A 21554-nucleotide genomic window follows, 5' to 3' on the forward strand; every position below is an offset into this window, starting at 1 on the left:
TCTGGCTAAGGCTTGCCAAAATGAAGAAAAATATATCCCTTACTTACTTTCAAGTAAGTGCACGGTGAGGATAAAAAGTAAAAGCAATGTTGAATTGAGGATAAAATAAGTCTTGTTTAATAGTTCATTCAAAAAATGATTACAAAAATGAAGAAAAGTAAGTTCATAGCACACAAAATACAAATGTTAGTTTAAAAGAAGAAAAAGAAGCATTTTGGTTCTTACATATGGTCTTGAGCAGCTGTTCCGTGTGTGTGTTCGAGAATCTCAAGGGATATGAGATCTGACTGAACAGAGTTAGGTCAGCTTTATATACTATTTTGACCTATAAACTACAACCACATATGGTGGCTTGCCTCTATGTTCATAACTTCTTCCATATTAAGTGAACCCTAGTTATTTTAACAATATGCATACAGTTATTTATGCATTACCTTAGTCTGAGAAACTTAAACCTATGGAGAATCATCCATCATCTCAGAATAGTCACATATTGACAGTTCTGACAAGTGACCTATACATCTGACACGCAGGAACAAAAGTATGAACCAAGGAACTCAGAATAACTCAGTCATACTCTAAACTAAGCAGAGCCTGTTGGCTGGACTAGACTTTGTATGTCAGAATTTAATCTACCGTATTTTCCGCTTTGTAAGACGCACTTTTTTCCCCCCAAAATTTTGGGGGAAAACAGGGGTGCGTCTTACAAAGCGGACATGCCTTACCTAGGCTGTGATCGGGGGCGTCCGGCGGTTGCTGGCCGCTGCTGCGGGTGTGTCCGGTGCCGCGTTGTGTGCCCGTCGATGCCCGGGGCTCTGCCAACATTGTGCGACAGGCCAGAGCCCCGGCATTTCCTCAGTTCCCTGTGTGCCGGTAAAAAGATGGCCGCCGGCGCGTGCGCAGATGGGATCTCGGGACCCAGTTCTCGAGAGATGAGATTTGAAATCTCATCTCTCGAGAGGTGGGTCCCGAGATTCCACCTGCGCACGCGCCGGCAGCCATTTTCCCTGGGTTCCCTGTGTGCGCGCGGTGGTGCCTGCAAAAAAATGGCCGCCGCGCGTGCGCAGATGGGATCTCGGGATCCAGCTCTCGAGAGATGAGATTTCATATCTCATCTCTCGAGAACTGGTCCCGAGATCCCATCTGCGCACGCGCCGGCGGCCATTTTTTTTTTACCGGCACTTCAGCGCACATATACAGGGAACCGAGGAAATGCTGGGGCTCTGGTCTGTCGAACAATGTCGGCAGAGCCCCGGGCATCGATGGGCACACAATGCCGCACCGGAGCACCCGCAGCACCGGCTTCCAACCGCCGGACAAGTGGAGAAACCTGACACCAGCACAAGACTCTGCAGCAGCAACAGCACACATCGGAGCCCCCCCCTCATCCCTGAATGCGGCCTGCAGCATCACTCCACGCCTGCCTCCTCCAGCAGCGAGCCTGGGACCCCTCTACACCGCAGCCACCAACCCCGGTAAGCAATAAGATGCAAGGATTATAAGAGGCACCACCATTTTATTAAAAAATATTTTTTTCTTATTTTTCTCCTCAAAAATTGTGGTGCGTCTTATAATCCAGAGCGTCTTATAAAGCGAAAAATACGGTATATATTTTTTTTATCATAGAAATACTGATATTTTACAGTCCCTTTTAACTAATGCTGTTACTCACATAACTCTTCACATATTGCTACTGCATTGTCCTCATCACAGACACTACTTACTATCATATGACACCATTATTTACTCTCACAATGCCCTGCAGCTACCCCTATTAACCCTTGTGTATGCCAACCATACCTGCTAATGGCTCTGATATCATTTTATGTCTCCATTCTGGCTAGAGCTCCCATAAGGTCATCTCATTAGCTGCAAAGTTAGTTAGCAAAAGTTTTTCCAAGATGGCAGCTCAGTCCGACATGGCTGTTCAATATATTTAGTACTGATCATTCTCGTACAATGAGTGCTTTTATTGTAACATGGCCAAACATGAGGACTGACAAGGGGTTTTCCTAGTAGTGGTCAACACCTTTAAGAATATACAATTCTGAGTTAAAATATTTCCAAAATTTTGAACATGAAAAAAGTTTCTCCCCGCATGACTTCCCTGATGTTTATTAAGAGTTGATTTCGGTAGAAAAATTTCCCACATTAAGAACATGATTCAGGTTTCTCCCCTGTGTGAGTTTTTTGGTGACTTAGAAGAGATGATTTCTTCACAAAACATTTCCCACATTCTGAACAGGAAAAAGGCTTCTCCCCTGTGTGAGTTCTTTGGTGCTTAATCAAATCTGATTTCTTTGTAAAACATTTCCCACATTCTGAACAGGAAAAAGGCTTCTCCCCTGTGTGAGTTCTTTGGTGCTTAAACAAATCTGATTTCCAGTTAAAACATTTCCCACATTCTGAACAGGAAAAAGGCTTCTCCCTGTGTGAGTTCGCTGATGTGTAACAAGAGTTGATTTCTCAGTAAAACTTTTCACACATTCTGAACAGGAAAAAGGTTTCTCCCCTGTGTGAGTTCTGTTGGTGCTTAACCAAATCTGATTTCTGGATAAAACATTTCCAACATTCTGAACAGGAAAAACGCTTCTCTCCTGTGTGAGTTCTTTTGTGCCTAACCAAATCTGATTTCTGGATAAAACATTTCCAACATTCTGAACAGGAAAAACGCTTCTCTCCTGTGTGAGTTCTATGGTGATTAACCAAATCTGATTTCTGGATAAAACATTACCAACATTCTGAACAGGAAAAAGGCTTCTCCCCTGTGTGAGTTCTTTGGTGATTAATAAGCAGTGATTTACGGGTAAAACATTTCCCACATTCTGAACAGGAAAAACGCTTCTCTCCTGTGTGAGTTCTTTTGTGCCTAACCAAATCTGATTTCTGGATAAAACATTTCCAACATTCTGAACAGGAAAAACGCTTCTCTCCTGTGTGAGTTCTATGGTGATTAACCAAATCTGATTTCTGGATAAAACATTTCCAACATTCTGAACAGGAAAAAGGCTTCTCCCCTGTGTGAGTTCTTTGGTGATTAATAAGCAGTGATTTACGGGTAAAACATTTCCCACATTCTGAACAGGAAAAACGCTTCTCTCCTGTGTGAGTTCTTTTGTGCCTAACCAAATCTGATTTCTGGATAAAACATTTCCAACATTCTGAACAGGAAAAACGCTTCTCTCCTGTGTGAGTTCTATGGTGATTAACCAAATCTGATTTCTGGATAAAACATTTCCAACATTCTGAACAGGAAAAAGGCTTCTCCCCTGTGTGAGTTCTTTGGTGATTAATAAGCAGTGATTTACGGGTAAAACATTTCCCACATTCTGAACAGGAAAAACGCTTCTCTCCTGTGTGAGTTCTTTTGTGCCTAACCAAATCTGATTTCTGGATAAAACATTTCCAACATTCTGAACAGGAAAAACGCTTCTCTCCTGTGTGAGTTCTATGGTGATTAACCAAATCTGATTTCTGGATAAAACATTTCCAACATTCTGAACAGGAAAAAGGCTTCTCCCCTGTGTGAGTTCTTTGGTGATTAATAAGCAGTGATTTACGGGTAAAACATTTCCCACATTCTGAACATGAAAAAGGCTTCTCTCCTGTGTGAGTTCTTTGGTGCCTAACCAAATTTGATTTCTCGTTAAAACATTTCCCACATTCTGAACATGAATATCGTTTCTCTGTTGTGTGAACTCTCTCATGTGTAACAAGATGTGAATTCTGAGTAAAACATTTCCCACATTCTGAACAGGAAAATCTATTCTCTGTTATGTGAATTTTTTCTTGTTTAAGAAAAGTCTTTTTATAAAAACGATTTGCATATTCTGAATATGATAATGGCTCCTTTCTTTTAATAATTAATAATTTTTTATTTATATATATAGCGCCAACATATTCCGCAGCACTTTACAATTAAGCGGGGACATGTACAGACAATAAATTCAATACAAGTTAAGACAATTCAAACAGTGACATTAGGAGTGAGGTCCCTGCTCGCAAGCTTACAATCTACAAGGAAATGGGGGGACACAGTAGGTGAAAAATGCTTGTTAATTCAGGTCTGGCAATTATAATAGGGATTTTCATATAAAGCTGCATGATCCGGTCATCAGCCCGTGTGTTTAAGTGCAATAGACAAGTATCAAGTGCAGTTATCATGTGCATGAAGGGTGTGGAGACAGATGAATAGTAGGGTGCAGATTCAGAATAATATTTGGAAGAAGGGAACAGGGCAAAGTTAGCTTGCTGGGTAGTTGATGTGGTAGGCTTGTTTGAAGAGATGGGTTTTCAAAGCGCGCTTGAATAGGTCAGGGCTAGGTATCAGTCTGATTGCCTGGGGAAGTGCATTCCAGAGAGCTGGAGCAGCACGAGAGAAGTCTTGGAGGCGGAGGTGCGAGGTTCGGATTACGGGGGATGTTAGTCTTAGGTCATTTGTAGAACGGAGGGCACGTGTAGGGCGATAGACAGAGATGAGAGAGGAGATATAAGGCGGTGCAGAACAGTGGAGAGCTTTGTGGGTGAGAGAGATGAGTTTATACTGGACCCTGTAGCGAATAGGTAGCCAGTGTAATAACTGGCACAAGATGGAGGCATCGGTGAAGCGGCTGGACAGAAATATGACCCTGGCTGCCGCATTCAAGATGGATTGGAGAGGAGAAAGTTTGGTAAGAGAGAGACCGATCAGAAGAGAGTTGCAGTAGTCCAGGCGAGAATGAATAAGAGCGACAGTAAGAGTCTTAGCAGTTTCAAAGGTGAGAAAAGGTCGGATTCTGGAGATGTTTTTAAGATGCAGGTGACAAGAGCGACTGAGTGATCGGATGTACGGAGTAAAGGAAAGTTCAGTGTCGAATATGACCCCAAGACAGCGGGCATGCTGCTTGGGAGTTATGGTTGAACCCTCCAGGGTTATTTCGATGTTAGGTAGAGTGAGGTTAGTAGAGGGGAGAAACACAAGAAGTTCAGTTTTAGAGAGATTTAGTTTCAGATAGAGGGAGGACATGATGCTAGAGACAGCAGACAGACAATCCTTGGTATTTTGAATTAGGGTAGGGGTGATGTCAGGGGAAGAAGTGTATAATTGTGATTGCTATAAGTGTGTGCTAGAAGTGTGAAGATTAATTTAAGAATTAAAACCAGAAGGATGTATACAGACTGTGCCCTGCTACCTGCCACCATCGCACTCTAACAAGCATCTCTATTCTTCCGACAGGTATGTCCATCCACCCAGCTCTCCTGCTCTCCTGCTGTCTGTCTATGAAGGACACACAGTGCGTCACCCAGCTTTGCACATAGACTTGCCTCTGCACCTAGCATTCACATGGTATGTCCATCCACCCAGCTCTCCTGCTCTCCTGCTGTCTGTCTATGAAGGACACACAGTGCGTCACCCAGCTTTGCACATAGACTTGCCTCTGCACCTAGCATTCACATGGTATGTCCATCCACCCAGCTCTCCTGCTCTCCTGCTGTCTGTCTATGAAGGACACACAGTGCATCACCCAGCTTTGCACATAGACTTGCCTCTGCACCTAGCATTCACATGGTATGTCCATCCACCCAGCTCTCCTGCTCTCCTGCTGTCTGTCTATGAAGGACACACAGTGCGTCACCCAGCTTTGCACATAGACTTGCCTCTGCACCTAGCATTCACATGGTATGTCCATCCACCCAGCTCTCCTGCTCTCCTGCTGTCTGTCTATGAAGGACACACAGTGCGTCACCCAGCTTTGCACATAGACTTGCCTCTGCACCTAGCATTCACATGGTATGCCTTTCAGCTAACCCCAGTGTTATTTATGACCTTGTTTACTCTGGCTTGATCATATACATCTGGTCCACTCTTAATTGTCTGGCCAAGATGAGCAGAGACCACTCCTCTCTGCTTCACACCTGACTGCACTTAGTTGTACATATATTGCAGAGTACAAGTCTGCATAGACTTCAGTCTGCATTGTGATTGCTATAAGTGTGTGCTAGAAGTGTGAAGATTAATTTAAGAATTAAAACCAGAATTGGAACTGAAGGGAACTGGACACAGTCACTGTAAACAATGTTTCTGTTTGTTTTCACTTTCACCCCAATAATCCTTCACTTTCTGCTAATTCCCCTAATCCCTACTCCTAGTAAGGAACTGTTCATCTCTTCTTCAATCCTCCCCATCCACCTCACCTCCGCCTCAAAACTGTTCCTTAACATACAATCCTCTGTCTCCAAACACAGACAGCCCCCTCATGCCCTCTCCTGCTCCCACCTGCTAACACTTTCTCTGCTCCTTCTCACTGCTGGTGATATCTCTCCAAATCCTGGTCCTCCTCACCACATTCCCACAGTCATTTCTACCTCCCATCCACGCTCTATCACAACCTTCCGTAACCTCTCCAACCTTATACCCATTCACCCAGCACCCGCTTCCCCAGTCCCACTAACAGGAGCTCTGTGGAACGCTCGCTCTGTCTGCAACAAGCTTTCCTACATCCATGATCTTTTTGTTACTACCAAACTCTCCTTCCTCGCCATCACCGAAACCTGGCTCACCCCTTCTGACACAGCCTCTCCTGCTGCACTTTCGTATGGCGGCTTCCACCTTTCTCACACCCCCCGCCCCAGCAGCAAACATGGTGGAGGAGTTGGTTTTCTCCTGTCAGATACCTGCTCCTTCACCCCAATCCCACTGCCACCCTCTGTTACCCTCCCTTCCTTTGAGGTGCACTCTGTGCGCATCTACTCCCCCTCCAACCTCCAACTGGCTGTCATCTACCGCCCCCCAGGGCCAGCCACCACCTTCTTTGACCACTTCACCACCTGGTTACTTCATTTCCTTTCCGCGGACATCCCTACTATCATCATGGGCGACTTCAACATCCCCATTGACACTTCCCTCTCAGCTGCCACTAAACTTCTATCTCTCACTTCCTCCTTCGGCCTCACTCAATGGTCTTCTACAGCCACCCACAAAGATGGCCACACACTGGACCTCATCTTCACCCGCCTCTGCTCCCTATCTAACCTCTCTAACTCACCTCTTCCTCTCTCTGACCACAACCTGCTCACATTCTCTTCCCTCTTCACTCCATGTCTACAATCCCCACCCCACAAACTTTCACACCCTCGCAGGAATCTTAAACACCTTGACCTACACTCATTCTCCGAATCCCTCCTCCCTCTTACAGATATAAGTTCCTTACACAACGCGGATGACGCTGCCGCTCTATATAACACCACAATAGCTGTAGCTTTGGAATCCGCTGCCCCACTTACACATACCAAAACTCGCAAAATCAACAGACAGCCCTGGCACACCAGCCTGACCAAAGAGCTGAGGCGAGCTTCCAGGGCTGCTGAGCGCAGATGGAAAAGATCCCACTCCAACGAGCATTTCATCGCATTCAAACAGTCCCTCACTACTTTCAAGACCACACTCGCCACAGCTAAACAAACCTACTTCTCATCTCTCATATCCTCCCTGTCTCACAACCCTAAACAGTTATTCAACACCTTCAATTCTCTCCTCCGCCCCCCAGCACCTCCTCCCTCCCCACTCATCTCAGCTGAAGACTTTGCCTCATTTTTCAAGCAGAAAATTGATAACATCAGGGACAGTTTTGGTCAACAACCCCCAGAGCCCTTCCTCCCGACTTCCCAGCCCTCCACCTTCAAAACCAACTTCTCCACCATTACAGAAGATCGACTCTCCACTCTACTCTCAAGATCACATCTCACCACCTGTGCACTCGACCCGATCCCATCCCACTTCATCCCAAACCTCACCACAGTCTTCATCCCAACCCTAACCCATCTCTTCAACCTATCACTAACAACTGGTGTTTTCCCCTCAAGCTTTAAACATGCCTCCATCACACCTATCCTCAAAAAGCCCTCTCTTGACCCATCCTCTGTATCTAGCTATCGCCCTATATCACTTCTCCCATACGCCTCCAAGCTACTGGAACAACACGTCTACCTTGAACTGTCCTCCCATCTCTCTTCTTGCTCCCTCTTCGACCGCTTACAATCTGGCTTCCGGTCACACCACTCCACTGAAACTGCCCTTACTAAGGTCACCAATGACCTCTTAACTGCCAAGAGCAAGCGACACTACTCTGTCCTCCTCCTCCTGGACCTGTCGGCTGCCTTTGACACAGTGGACCATTCCCTATTATTACAGACCCTCTCATCCCTTGGCATCACAGACTTGGCCCTCTCCTGGATCTCATCATACCTAACAGACCGGACATTCAGCGTCTCCCACTCACACACCACCTCCTCACCTCGCCCCCTATCTGTCGGAGTCCCACAAGGTTCAGTCCTAGGGCCCCTGCTGTTCTCTATTTACACCTTTGGCCTGGGACAGCTCATAGAATCTCATGGCTTTCAGTATCATCTTTATGCTGATGACACACAGATCTACATCTCTGGACCAGATATCACCTCCCTACTAACCAGAATCCCTCAATGTCTGTCCACTATTTCATCCTTCTTCTCCACTAGATATCTGAAACTCAACATGGACAAAACAGAATTCATCATCTTTCCCCCATCTCACGTGACCCCCCCTACGAACCTATCAATTACAGTAAATGACTGCCCACTCTCCCCAGTCCCACAAGCTCGCTGCCTCGGAGTAATCCTTGATGCTGATCTCTCCTTCAAACCACATATCCAAACCCTTTCCACTTCCTGCCGACTTCAACTCAAAAATATTTCACGCATCCGTTCATTCCTCACCCAAGAATCTGCAAAAACCCTAGTCCATGCCCTCATCATCTCTCGCCTTGACTACTGCAACCTCATGCTCTGCGGCCTCCCCTCAAACACTCTCGCACCCCTCCAATCTATTCTAAACTCTGCTGCCCGACTAATCCACCTGTCCCCCCGCTATTCCCCAGCTTCTCCCCTCTGTCAATCCCTTCACTGGCTCCCAATTGCCCAGAGACTCCATTACAAAACCCTAACCATGACATACAAAGCCATCCACAACTTGTCTCCTCCATACATCTGTGACCTCGTCTCCCGGTACTTTCCTGCACGCAACCTCCGATCCTCACAAGATCTCCTTCTCTACTCCCCTCTTATCTCCTCTTCCCACAATCGCATACAAGATTTCTCTCGCGCATCACCCCTACTCTGGAACTCTCTACCACAACATATCAGACTCTCACCTACCATCGAAACCTTCAAAAAGAGCCTGAAGACCCACCTCTTCCGACAAGCCTATAACCTGCAGTAACCACCGATCGACCAAACCGCTGCACGACCAGCTCTACCCTCGCCTACTGTATTATCACCCATCCCTTGAAGATTGTGAGCCCTCGCGGGCAGGGTCCTCTCTCCTCCTGTACCAGTTATGACTTGTATTGTTTAAGATTATTGTACTTGTTTTTATGTATACCCCCCTCACATGTAAAGCGCCATGGAATAAATGGCGCTATAACAATAAATAATAATAATAATAATAATAATAATAATTGGGTGTCATCAGCATAGAGATGATACTGGAACCCAAATTTGCTGATTGTTTGTCCAATAGGGGCAGTGTATAAAGAGAAGAGGAGGGGGCCTAGGACTGAGCCCTGCGGGACCCCGATAGTAAGGGGACGAGAAGAGGAAGAGGAGCCGGAAAAAGATACAGTGAAGGAGCGGTCAGAGAGGTAGGAGGAGAACCAGGAGAGGGCTGTGTCCTTGAGGCCTATAGAGCGGAGCATAGTGAGGAGGAGCTGGTGATCCACAGTGTCAAATGCGGCAGAGAGATCCAGGAGAATCAGCAGGGAGCAATGACCTTTCGATTTAGCTGTTATTAAATCATTAGAGACTTTAGTGAGGGCAGTTTCAGTAGAGTGTAAAGAGCGGAAACCAGATTGTAAGGGGTCGAGAAGAGAGTTATCCGAGAGATAGCGGATTAGACGGGAGTGGACCAGGCGTTCCAGGAGTTTAGAGATGAAGGAAAGGTTAGAGACAGGTCTATAGTTAGCAGTGCAGTTCTGGTCCAGGGATGGCTTTTTAAGTAAAGGGGTTATGATGGCATGTTTAAATGAGGAGGGAAATATACCTGAAGAAAGAGAGAGGTTAAATATTTTAGTCAGGTGAGTGGTGACCACTGGTGAGAGAGACTGCAGGAGCTGTGAAGGAATAGGGTCACTGTTGCAGGTTGTAGGCCGAGCAGAAGCGAGGAGCTTGGAAACTTCTTCTTCTGAAACAGGCTCAAAGATGTCTAGTGAGCTTGAGGTGCGGCAGGGAAGGGGATCCAGGCACTGAGGAGATAGGGCTGAGATATCCTGATGGATGTGGTTGATTTTTTCTAGGAAATAAGTGGCCAGATCCTCACCGCTGAGGTTGGTGATGGGGGCCTGTACTTTAGGTTTCAGGAGGGAGTTTAAGGTTTCAAAAAGACGTCTTGGGTTGTTGGATAGTGAGGTGATGAGGGTGGTGAAGTAGGATTGTTTGGCCAGATGAAGGGCAGAGTTATAGGTTTTGAGCATGAACTTATAGTGGATGAAGTCTTCTGCTAAGAGAGATTTTCTCCACTGCCGCTCTGCACACCTTGAGCAGCGCTGAAGAAAGCGTGTTTGCGTTGTGTGCCAGGGCTGCCGTTGTCTGTGTCGGGTCTTTCTGCGTATAGAAGGTGCTGCTTCATCTAGGGCATTCTTCAGTGTATTATTGAAGTGTGACAATGCTATGTCTGGACAGGAGAGGGTGGAGATGGGGGCTAAAGATGTGTGGAGATTGTCCCTAAGCTGTTGGGTATTAATGGTACGTGTATTCCGATAAGTGTGGTAAGTGGGGGTGTTCCGGGTGAGGAGACAATTCTTGACAGAGAAGGAAAGAAGGTTGTGGTCCGAGAGCGGGAGGGGTGAATTAGTAAAGTCGTGCAGCGAGCTGGGACGGGAGAAAACCAGGTCCAGAGTATTCCCGTCCTCATGTGTAGGAGAATTAGTAAACTGTGAGAGGCCGAATGAAGAAGTTAGAGAAAGAAGATGAGAGGCAGACTGGGAGAGCGGATCATTGATGGGGATGTTAAAGTCTCCCATGATGAGGGTGGGGATGTCACAGGATAGAAAGTGAGTAAGCCAGGTGGTGAAGTGGTCTAGAAACTGGCGGGAGGAGCCTGGAGGGCGATAAACGACCGCCACTCGTAAGGAGAAGGGCTTAAAGAGTCTGATGGCGTGGACTTCAAAGGAAGGAAATGTAAGTGAGGGAACCGGGGGGATGACCTGGAAAGCACATTGTGATGAAAGGAGCAAACCAACACCTCCACCCTGTCTGTTCTCAGGTCTGGGGGTATGTGAAAATTTTAGCCCACCAAACGAGAGAGCGGCAGCAGCGGTGGTGTCTGAATGCTGGATCCAGGTTTCTGTAATAGCCAGAAGGTTAAGGGAATTAGAGAGAAAAAGATTGTGAATGTAAGTCAGTTTGTTACACACAGACCGTGCATTCCAGAGAGCACATTGGAAAGTGAGAGGAGAAGGCATGCACTGAATGTTAATAAGATTAGCAGGGTTTCTATATAAAGATGGAGGAGAGTAACGTATGCTGGTGGAGGGAGGCCCAGGGTTGGGGGAGATGTCACCTGCAACTATTAAAAGGAGAAAAAACAGAAAAAGCAGGTGGTGGGATGATTTGTATGAACGTTTTGAGTGCTGCATGGAGGTTTTGGATGGTTTGGTGTGGGTAAGAAATGTCAATAGAGCCTCAGAGTTATACATGGGAGAGGGGAAAAGAGAGGGGTGGATATGCAGAGAGTGCACAGAATGTGTAAAAGGGCAGGCGAGTTGTTAGAAAGCAGAGGTGAAGACAAAAAAGCAGCAGGTTGATATGATCAATGCAAATGTAGTACGACTGACCAAGAAGCATGGGTGCATGAAAAACTTATGCACCTTACCTGTCTCCTGCCCTGTCCAACTGCATTGTCTAACTGCAAAACACTTGATCCCGTTGCACTTAATATCTGTTGCACGCGTGAGCCCGCACGCGTGCTATCCCAACCAGAGCTAAATATATATGAAATGAAATGTCTGCTAGCTTCAGCCACCAAAAGGCCACAATCAGTAATTAACCAATTAGCACAAGGCCAGAGCAGGCATTACTATGCAGGGTAAATAACTAACGCTGGACAAGGCCATCAAACAGAGAAAGGGAAAAAACCTTTCTACACTTCAAAGCAGAAACCAAATAGTTAAAAAAAAAAAAATAAAGACCCACCACAGGAGTGATGGAATGAAATACCATAAAAATATCTGGCAATATATGATGCAGTTCACACTTGTCAGACAGCATACATGGATGATGGAATGAAATACCTGTGTGAAGAAGAGAAGAGAGGAACATCAGCTTCAATGCATTGTCTAACTGCAAAACACTTGATCCCGTTGCACTTAATATCTGTTGCACACGTGCTATCCCAACCAGAGCTAAATATATATTCTTTTAGAATCAATTAATTTTTTAATGCTTATATTGTGACTTTGATTTTCCTTAGTAGTTGGTAATGAACCAAAAGATGGGACCTGGTTCAATGTATCAGATGACAGATCTTGGCTATGAAGGGATGATGGTATATCTGGAGTAATGGCATTAACTTCAGTTGTATCCTGTGATATCTCAAGATCATCAGATTTAAAAATTGAAGATGTCAGCTGTCCCTCTGATCTCCTGGTACAGTCATCTGCTAAAAATAAAACCAATTAATAATTTTGAATAAAATATCCTCAAATTTTATACTTTTGAAGATTTCTACTTAAGCTGTCCATAAAAAATACAGGAAAGATGTATATCTTTGTACCGTGTTAGCCAGTAGATAGAAAAATATTCAGAATTCAATAAAACATCCAGACTCCTTATCTATGAACTGGTCCAATATTTATGTTTCTCCCTCTCCCATAATCATTTGTGCTTCACGTCACTTGTCTCATCTATTGCATTTTTTATGTGCCGTATTGTTCATAAATATGTGACTCTTCAGATTTTGTATTAGTCTATGCCTGATGAAGAGACCTGAGTAGTCTCGAAAGCTTGCAATGTGTTACCATCTTTTCAGTTAGCCATTAAAAGGTATCAACCACTGAGGACTCTCAATTCAGAATATTCATAAAAAATACAAGCTTTTTAAAAATATTGAATTATTCACCAAGACAATGAGAGTTCACAGTCTAAATGAAAGCCTCATAGCATGAACCAGCGCATCATGGTGTTCAATGGTTTGTTCATTTTGCTTCCCAAACATGGAATAAAAAGCCAACAAACAATGTTATATAGGTGAAAACTATACCAATAAAGCTTCTATTTATCTCACGGAAACACAAGACACCACTAAGGTCCATCATCTGTCAGAGGAAAACCAAAAGGTTTCCACAATGTTTGTGGCTCAACAGCTCTTGAAAAGCAACATGGCTTCCATAAACCAATCCAGCAACATCCGCTCTCCCAAAGTCAAATATCCACTCACTTCTGAGCCTTGTAGTGCACCCAAACCATATTTAGCATCCATATATTGGGCATTACTATAGTGAGAAGAACCCACTTAATTTACGGTGTGTGTTTCCTGGAGCACAATCTGGGCATTATGTGTTGGATAATAAAATGGCAAATGTGCAATTTTCATGTTGCAACATCCAGTGCGAGCTAATTTCCGTAAAGTGTCACTACTCCCATAGAATAATTCACTGAGGGTTATAATTTCCATAATGGAGCCACTTTATGGGGATTTCTACTGCTTTAGTTTCCTGTAATTTTGTTATATTAGGGCATCTGCAGATGGTGTGTCCCCTCTCCACTGGAATCTGCTCCTGCGATGTTTGGTTCCATCACCAAGCAGCGCCTTATTTATGGTGCAGGCGTTGCTGGTAATAGAAGAGACGTCGAAACCAGAAGCTCTGGGTGGCGCTGGCTCTGTCCAGCCGCTAAGATTAGGGTGCCTGAGACCAGTAGTTTCATCCAGCCTGGCAGTATGGGTTTGTGTGCTGTCCAGCAATCTGGTAGCAATCTGCTACCTGCTTAAGCCAATTAGAAAGCACCAAACCCTCCTAAAGCTTGAAGCCTATTCCCGGAATCTGCCAGATACAGCCTTGTTCTCCTCTGGTTCAGTCCTCTGTGCTCAGCTGGTGTATTTGTTTCCTGGTGTAATCCCAGCCCACTTACTGACTACACTTGTGTCTTCTGATTTTGTACTTTCTCTGCCCTCCTGGTTATGACCCAGCTACCTGACTATTCTTCTTGCCATCTCACTCCACAGAATAGCGGGTAACACCATGGCCCAAGCCTAGGGGTCTCTGTGTAAGTCCAGATCCATGTAGAGGGGTTAAAGGATGATGAGCAAGGCAATCATGGGATCTGGAAAATAGAGTAGATAGAGCCAAGCCTTCTCACGGTGGCCATCTTTGGATCTGCCAGGTGATCACTAACAGTGCTCCCAATACATCGTGTCTGCAAACTATTCCATCAAGATCTGTGTACGAATAGCTAAATGGCGCTCATTCCTTTCTTAACCCTACCATGTACCCAGAAAGTAGTGTACAACCATATATAGGGGATTGTTGGATTCAGGAGACATTGGAGAATAATTTGTAAGGTCCATTTGTTTCCTATTATCGTGGTGAAAACTCTCTGGGTAATTAGAGTATGGGGCTCGGTGGCTCTTGGCAATCTAAACTATTGTAAGGGCCAATATTTTCTGTCAGATGAGTTTTAAGAGGAAATAAACATGTTACCGTATTTTTTGGATTATAAGACGCTCCGGGTTATAAGACGCACCCCAAATTTTGAGGAGAAAAATAGGAAAAAAAAATTTTTTTAATAAAATGGTGGTGCTTTTTATAATCCATGCATCTTATTGCTGTGGTGAAGCAGGGTCCCAGGGTTGCTGCTGGAGGAGGCAGGAGTGGGGTGATGCTGCTGGCCTCTGGGTGGGATGAGGGGGTGCTGCGATGTGCAGTGCGCCGCTGCGTGTGTTTGGTGCTGCTAGGGTGCCTGGCGCTGCTGCCCGGAGTGGACGCTGCTGCTGCCCGGGGTGACCACCGCTGCTGCCGCCCAGGATGTCAACCGCTGCAGGGGGGATCTGCCGACATTTCGTGAAAGACCAGAACCCGCCGCATGTCCGTGAACATGGCCGCCGGGGGGTGGCGCATGCACAGATGGAGATCTCTGTATCAAGATCTCGGGAGATGAGATTTCAGCCCTGAAATTATATCTCAGGGTTCTAGGAAGCCAACAGCATCGTTACCCTCCGCTTTCTCTTACAGGCCCAGCATAAGATTTTTCTTCAAGTGATTTTCTATCTTGTCAGCACATTCTACGTACGCTGTCATTTGGCTTTATAGTTACAGATCTGGGCAGGCAACGGTCAGCATTTTGAGGTAGATGGATCCTTCAGGTTGTAAGTTCTATAGAAAAAGGGCTTTCAATGCCCAAACTCATTTGAACAGTTTTGGATAGAGGAGAATAGCACTGCAGCCTTGCAGCGCTGGAATCCTAGGTTCGAATCCCACCAAGGACAACATCTGCAAGGAGTTTGTATGTTCTCCCCATGTTTGAGTGGGTTTCCTCCCACATTCCAAAGACATACTAATAAGGAATTTAGAGTGTGAGCCCCATCGGGGACAGTGATGATAATGTGTGCAAAATTGTAAAGCGCTGCGGAATATGTTAGCGCTATATAAAAATAAAATTATTATTATTAATGTTGTGGTCTAGAGGCAAAATGGTGACCATGGTAATACGGCTGGACTACACCACCGATAAAGCAGCCACAGCCGGTGACTGAGAGGAATCTGTGACTTCTCTGCATTCAGTGGTTACTACTCACCTGGGTAGTCATATGTGGGAATCTCCTCTTTACACCACTCATCATCTCTCACATATGTCTCTGTAGTATTAATATGGGTCAGATCTTCACCCTGAAACAAATATTGTAAAAGTCACAGACAGATGGAGAAGTCCCATCTATGATCAACTCTAATCCTGCCATCTCCATCACTCTCATTACACAAGTTGTTGGAATATGTTTAGTGCAACAACTCTGTTACAGTCTATGAGTGTTTAGTTGCTAGATTTGTATGCTGTTTATAAAGTTTAAAAAAAAAACCTCCCAGAGACAGGAAGAGCATGTGACTGTACTTCCTGTTTTCCTGCTGTGTCTGTGTAAGAGAAAAGCAGCCTGTTGTAGATGCTGCAGATAGAGACACGCAAATGATTTATTCCTGATCTATTAAGCTTATCATATATTGTTCCTGAAAAAACAAGTTCTGTTGTCACAAGCTTAACTGTAACACAGCAGCTATAGCCCAAAGAAAAAGCAGCACGGAGCAATAGAGAAGATGTCCACTAGCAGCAATCCTGTCAAGTTCTCAGTGCCAAGCCTCACTAACAAGAACTACCAGTCCTGGAAATTCAAGGTGAAGATGCTCATAAGAGAAGGTACATGGAAATACACTCAGGATCAAGTGCCTCATCCATTACCAGATGATTGGCTAGAGAAGGATGAGAAAGATCAGAAAGCACAAAGCACGATCTCCCTCAGTGTAGATGATAATCAGATTGTGCAAGTGTGCAACTGCAGAAGAGATGTGGGATGAGTTACAGAAAGTGCATGAAAGATCAAATCTCAGCAATAAGCTTTATCTCATGAGAAAGCTGTATCAGTCTAAGCTAAATGATGGAAAGAATATGCAGGACTATATAAGAAACACCCTAGAGATTGTGGACCGTTGTGGTGCTAATATGAAATATGGATATCTTATAGCCTACATATTGTAATATATTGTTTATATGCTTTGATATAGTGTGGTCATTAGACCAAGGGTAGAAAGTATTGCAAATATGAAATATGGTTGCTTGAATCCAAACACTATATTGCAATACTAGGGTGTAATCTGGACTTTTGATACTGAGACACAAAGCGTTTGCTCTGTGTCAATACCGTAAGACAAGGAATTGCACTGTGGTCTTTGAAGCTCTGTGTTTCAAAGATTCCTTATCCTGATTTGCACACAAGTGATATTTGCTTTGAGTGAATACCTTCACTTGGGGGTGGTTGATGGAAAGAAGCTTTCCAACTAATTCTGTGTGGTATTCTAATATAAGAGTTGTGTGGTATATTCTTACATATAAGCTAGGACAATAGGAATAACAACTGTATAGATAATGAATATTTATGCTGCTTGAACAAGGAAGTCTTGTGCTCAATAATAGTCAATATTGGGTGGTGCATGACATCCATAATCGAGGAACGATTGTGATACATATCTTGACATGACTGAGTGTGTGTCTGAATTACATAGGTATCCAGTTTTCAGAATAGGTGATTATGGAAGTCATGCCACCATCTTAGAGCATTATGCTATGAGCATGAAGAGTTAACTTTGCAACAAGCAACATATGTTGAACTTTGCAACTTTGACAAGTTGACCAGAGGCAAACAGAGTCTAGGTTGACATACTATTGGCAAACAAATCTCTGGTTGGTGCAAACACACTAAGAGGCTATAGCAAACAGACCTTGAAGTCTTGTGCAGTTTCCAGATTCTGATGACTCAGCATACTGCACAGAGGGAATGTGGGAATATTGTGTATAAAAAGGTGGACCTGTGTCAGTGAGGTAGGGACATTTTCCAGAAGCTATCGTGGGTGCACGGTTTCTGTGATGACAAGATTTTCCTTCTCACTGACACTGTGGGGTCCCTCCAGTGGAGAAGTGATGTTGCAATGCTACCTGGTAATGTATTGATGCTTATTTCTCTATGTAAACAAGACAGGGTAATATTATATCTGCCATTCCATTAATTTGGTGTTTTATAATCATTGTATAATAAAATCGTGTTATATCCAAGTAGTAGCCTTCTTTAAAGCCGTATCCGAACCTTATTGCTAAACAGTTGGCAATACAACCGTCTCAGGGGTATTGGAGAAGAAATTAAAGATTTTCATGCTGCTGCACTTCTAATAAGTGGTCTTCCAGAGAGTTATGACACACTCGTGACTGCACTAGATGCACGGCCAGATGATGAGCTGACACTAGAGTATGTTAAAGGCAAACTTGTGCATGAATTCAAGAGAAAAACACAGCATGTAAGCAGCAGTAATGAATCCAGAGCAGAAACAGCATTAAAGACACAGGATTTCCCTACATATAAGAGCAATCTAAGAGAAACTTGTGAATGTTTTGTCTGTAAAAAGCCCGGCCACCTTAAAGCAGACTGCAGAATTTGGAAAGAAAGAATGAGTCAGCTTAAAAAGCAGAACAGTCATCAAAGGGTTAAAACAGCTGTAAAAGAAGATTCTGCATGTCCTGAAGTTGTATTTAATGCCAGAAAAAGCTCATCTGCAAAGTGTATATGGTGTATAGATTCTGGTTCAAGCAGCAATATGACAAATAATAAGGATTTCTTCACTGACCTTAATGAAAGCAAGTCAGAAAAGGTCATCTTAGCTAATGGTCACTACATAACTTCAGAAGGAGTATATGGCTACCTCCACTGTCCAGTTTCCTCAGCACAAAGCAGAAAGATCCCAATAAAACCAGGGGAAGAGTCTTGAGGAGATCATTTGCATATTCCCAGTGCCTTCTGGGATAAGTGAAGAGTCTCCGCGAGCTCAACGATCACTGGGTTTTGGCCGTTGCAGCTGAAAAGAGGAAATCGGAAAACCAGGGGAAGAGTCTTGAGGAGATCATTTGCATATTCCCAGTGCCTTCTGGGATAAGTGAAGAGTCTCCGCGAGCTCAACGATCACTGGGTTTTGGCCGTTGCAGCTGAAAAGAGGAAATCGGAAAACTAGGGGAAGAGTCTTGAGGAGATCATTTGCATATTCCCAGTGCCTTCTGGGATAAGTGAAGAGTCTCCGCGAGCTCAACGATCACTGGGTTTTGGCCGTTGCAGCTGAAAAGAGGAAATCGGAAAACCAGGAGAAGAGTCTTGAGGAGATCATTTGCATATTCCCAGTGCCTTCTGGGATAAGTGAAGAGTCTCCGCGAGCTCAACGATCACTGGGTTTTGGCCGTTGCAGCTGAAAAGAGGAAATCGGAAAACCAGGGGAAGAGTCTTGAGGAGATCATTTGCATATTCCCAGTGCCTTCTGGGATAAGTGAAGAGTCTCCGCGAGCTCAACGATCACTGGGTTTTGGCCGTTGCAGCTGAAAAGAGGAAATCGGAAAACCAGGGGAAGAGTCTTGAGGAGATCATTTGCATATTCCCAGTGCCTTCTGGGATAAGTGAAGAGTCTCCGCGAGCTCAGCGATCACTGGGTTTTGGCCGTTGCAGCTGAAAAGAGGAAATCGGAAAACCAGGGGAAGAGTCTTGAGGAGATCATTTGCATATTCCCAGTGCCTTCTGGGATAAGTGAAGAGTCTCCGCGAGCTCAGCGATCACTGGGTTTTGGCCGTTGCAGCTGAAAAGAGGAAATCGGAAAAACCGCGCGCCGAAATTTGGCTCATCTTTCATCGTTTTTAAGAAATCTCAAGATGGAAGAGGCCAGGAGCCATTTGGTGAGCTGCATTTCGTGCTACATGTTCACAGATTTACCAGTGGAAAAGCCAAACTTCACATGCCACAAATGCAAGCTTGTGTCCCTGTTGGAGGAAAAGTTGCAAAATCTCGAAGAGAGGTTAGCTACGTTGAAGATCATTAAGGAAGGTGAAGAGTTCTTGGACAGAGCAGAATTATCTCTTCATGTTACAGAAAGAGAAGAAATTCGAAGTGCACCTGAAGAAACAGAGGAATGGAGACATGTGACCCGGAGAAGCAGGAGGATCAGGAGGCAGTCAGCACCCATACTGCTCAGGAACCAGTACCAGGCTCTCACGCAGGAAAACGATGAAGAAATACATCAGGATAAGACTTTGCCAACAAACAGCAACCTTGTACGCCCTCAGAGTCCTCCTGGATGGAGAAAGAAAAATGTTGTGAAGAAGAAACGGAGAGTGGTGGTCATGGGGGATTCCCTGCTGAGAGGAACAGAGGCCGCTATCTGCAGACCGGATATAACTACAAGAGAAATGTGCTGTCTTCCAGGTGCAAAAATTAAAGATGTGTCTGACAGGATATCAGGACTCTTCAGACCTACAGATGACTACCCATTCCTGCTACTACATGTGGGGACAAATGACACCGCAAGAAACGACCTGGAAATCATCTGCAGAGACTTTGAAGACTTAGGCAAGAAAGTGAAAGAACTGGGAGCGCAGGTGGTCTTCTCTTCCATCCTCCCAGTGGATGGCCATGGAACAAGGAGGTGGAATAAGATTCTGCAGGTGAACAACTGGCTACGTCGATGGTGCCGTCAGCAACGATTTGGATTTCTGGATCACGGAGTGAACTACTTATACGATGGACTACTTGCTAGAGATGGGGTGCACCTTACGAAGACTGGAAAGCATGTATTTGGAAGTCGCCTTGCTACACTTGTAAGGAGAGCTTTAAACTAGAACAACATGGGAAGGGAAGCAAAAGACCAGAAAAAGCCATACACCTGACAAATGCTATTGAGAACTCTGCTATTAGAAGTGGAAAGGAAGAACAAAGACGAAAGAATCTAATTAATAAAAATATTGGAGAAAGAGAAACCAATCACAAACTAAAATGTTTCTATACTAATGCACAAAGCATGGGCAACAAACAAGGAGAATTGGAACTACTAACACAGGAAAAGAAATATGATGTCATTGGAATCACTGAAACTTGGTGGGACAATACACATGATTGGAATACAAGACTAGAAGGATACAACTTATTTGCAAGAAACAGACTTGATAAACGAGGAGGGGGTGTCGCATTGTATGTTCGAAACGCGTATATCTGCACAGAGATTGAAGCTTCAGAGACTGGGAGTTCTGTGGAAACTGTTTGGGTAAGAATACAAGGACAGAACAATGGAAAGGACACCATTGTAGGCATTTACTACAGGCCGCCTGTGCAAGCCGAAGATATAGATGAACTCTTTATGCATCAGATGGCCAAGTTCTCCAAAAAATATGACATAGTTGTCATGGGAGATTTCAACTATCCAGACATTTGTTGGGAATCTCTCTCAGGCAAAACTAACAGGTCAAGGAAATTCTTATCCTCTCTTGCTGACAACTTTATCTTCCAAAAGGTAAGGGAGAAAACAAGGGGAACTGCTACCTTGGATCTAATCCTTATAAACAGGGAGGAAATGGTTGAGGAGGTAAAAGTGGCTGGGACCCTAGGAGGTAGCGACCATGCTATTTTAGAATTTTGGATTACTAGAGGTGGAAGACCTGTGAAGACTCAGACATCAAGGTTAGATTTCAGAAAGGCAGATTTTAAGGGATTCAGAAAGAGAATTGGATGGATCCAATGGCTGGATATCCTTAAAGACAAAAATGTCCAGGAAGGATGGGAAATCTTGAAAAATGAAATTCTCAAAGCACAGTTGTTAACAATTCCGAAAAGAGGGAAGAATAGGAAGCATTTAAGGAAACCAGGATGGATGAACACAGAACTTAAGCACATGCTAAAAAGGAAGAAAAAAATGTTTATAAAATGGAAAGAGGGAGGCATATCTAAAGAAGAATATAATGCTGTCTGCAGAACCTGCAGGGCACAA

The 21554-nt window shown here is 44.4% G+C and overlaps 1 pseudogene; it reads right to left on the reverse strand.

Moving 5' to 3' along the window:
• Positions 1–2151: 2151 nt before the first annotated feature.
• Positions 2152–21554, reverse strand: part of LOC141060278 (uncharacterized) — a 79834-nt pseudogene continuing 60431 nt past the window's right edge.

The sequence above is a fragment of the Dendrobates tinctorius genome, unplaced genomic scaffold, assembly GCF_039654945.1.
Source record: "Dendrobates tinctorius isolate UK_male_01 unplaced genomic scaffold, ASM3965494v1 ptg000233l, whole genome shotgun sequence".
NCBI lineage: Eukaryota > Metazoa > Chordata > Amphibia > Anura > Dendrobatidae > Dendrobates > Dendrobates tinctorius.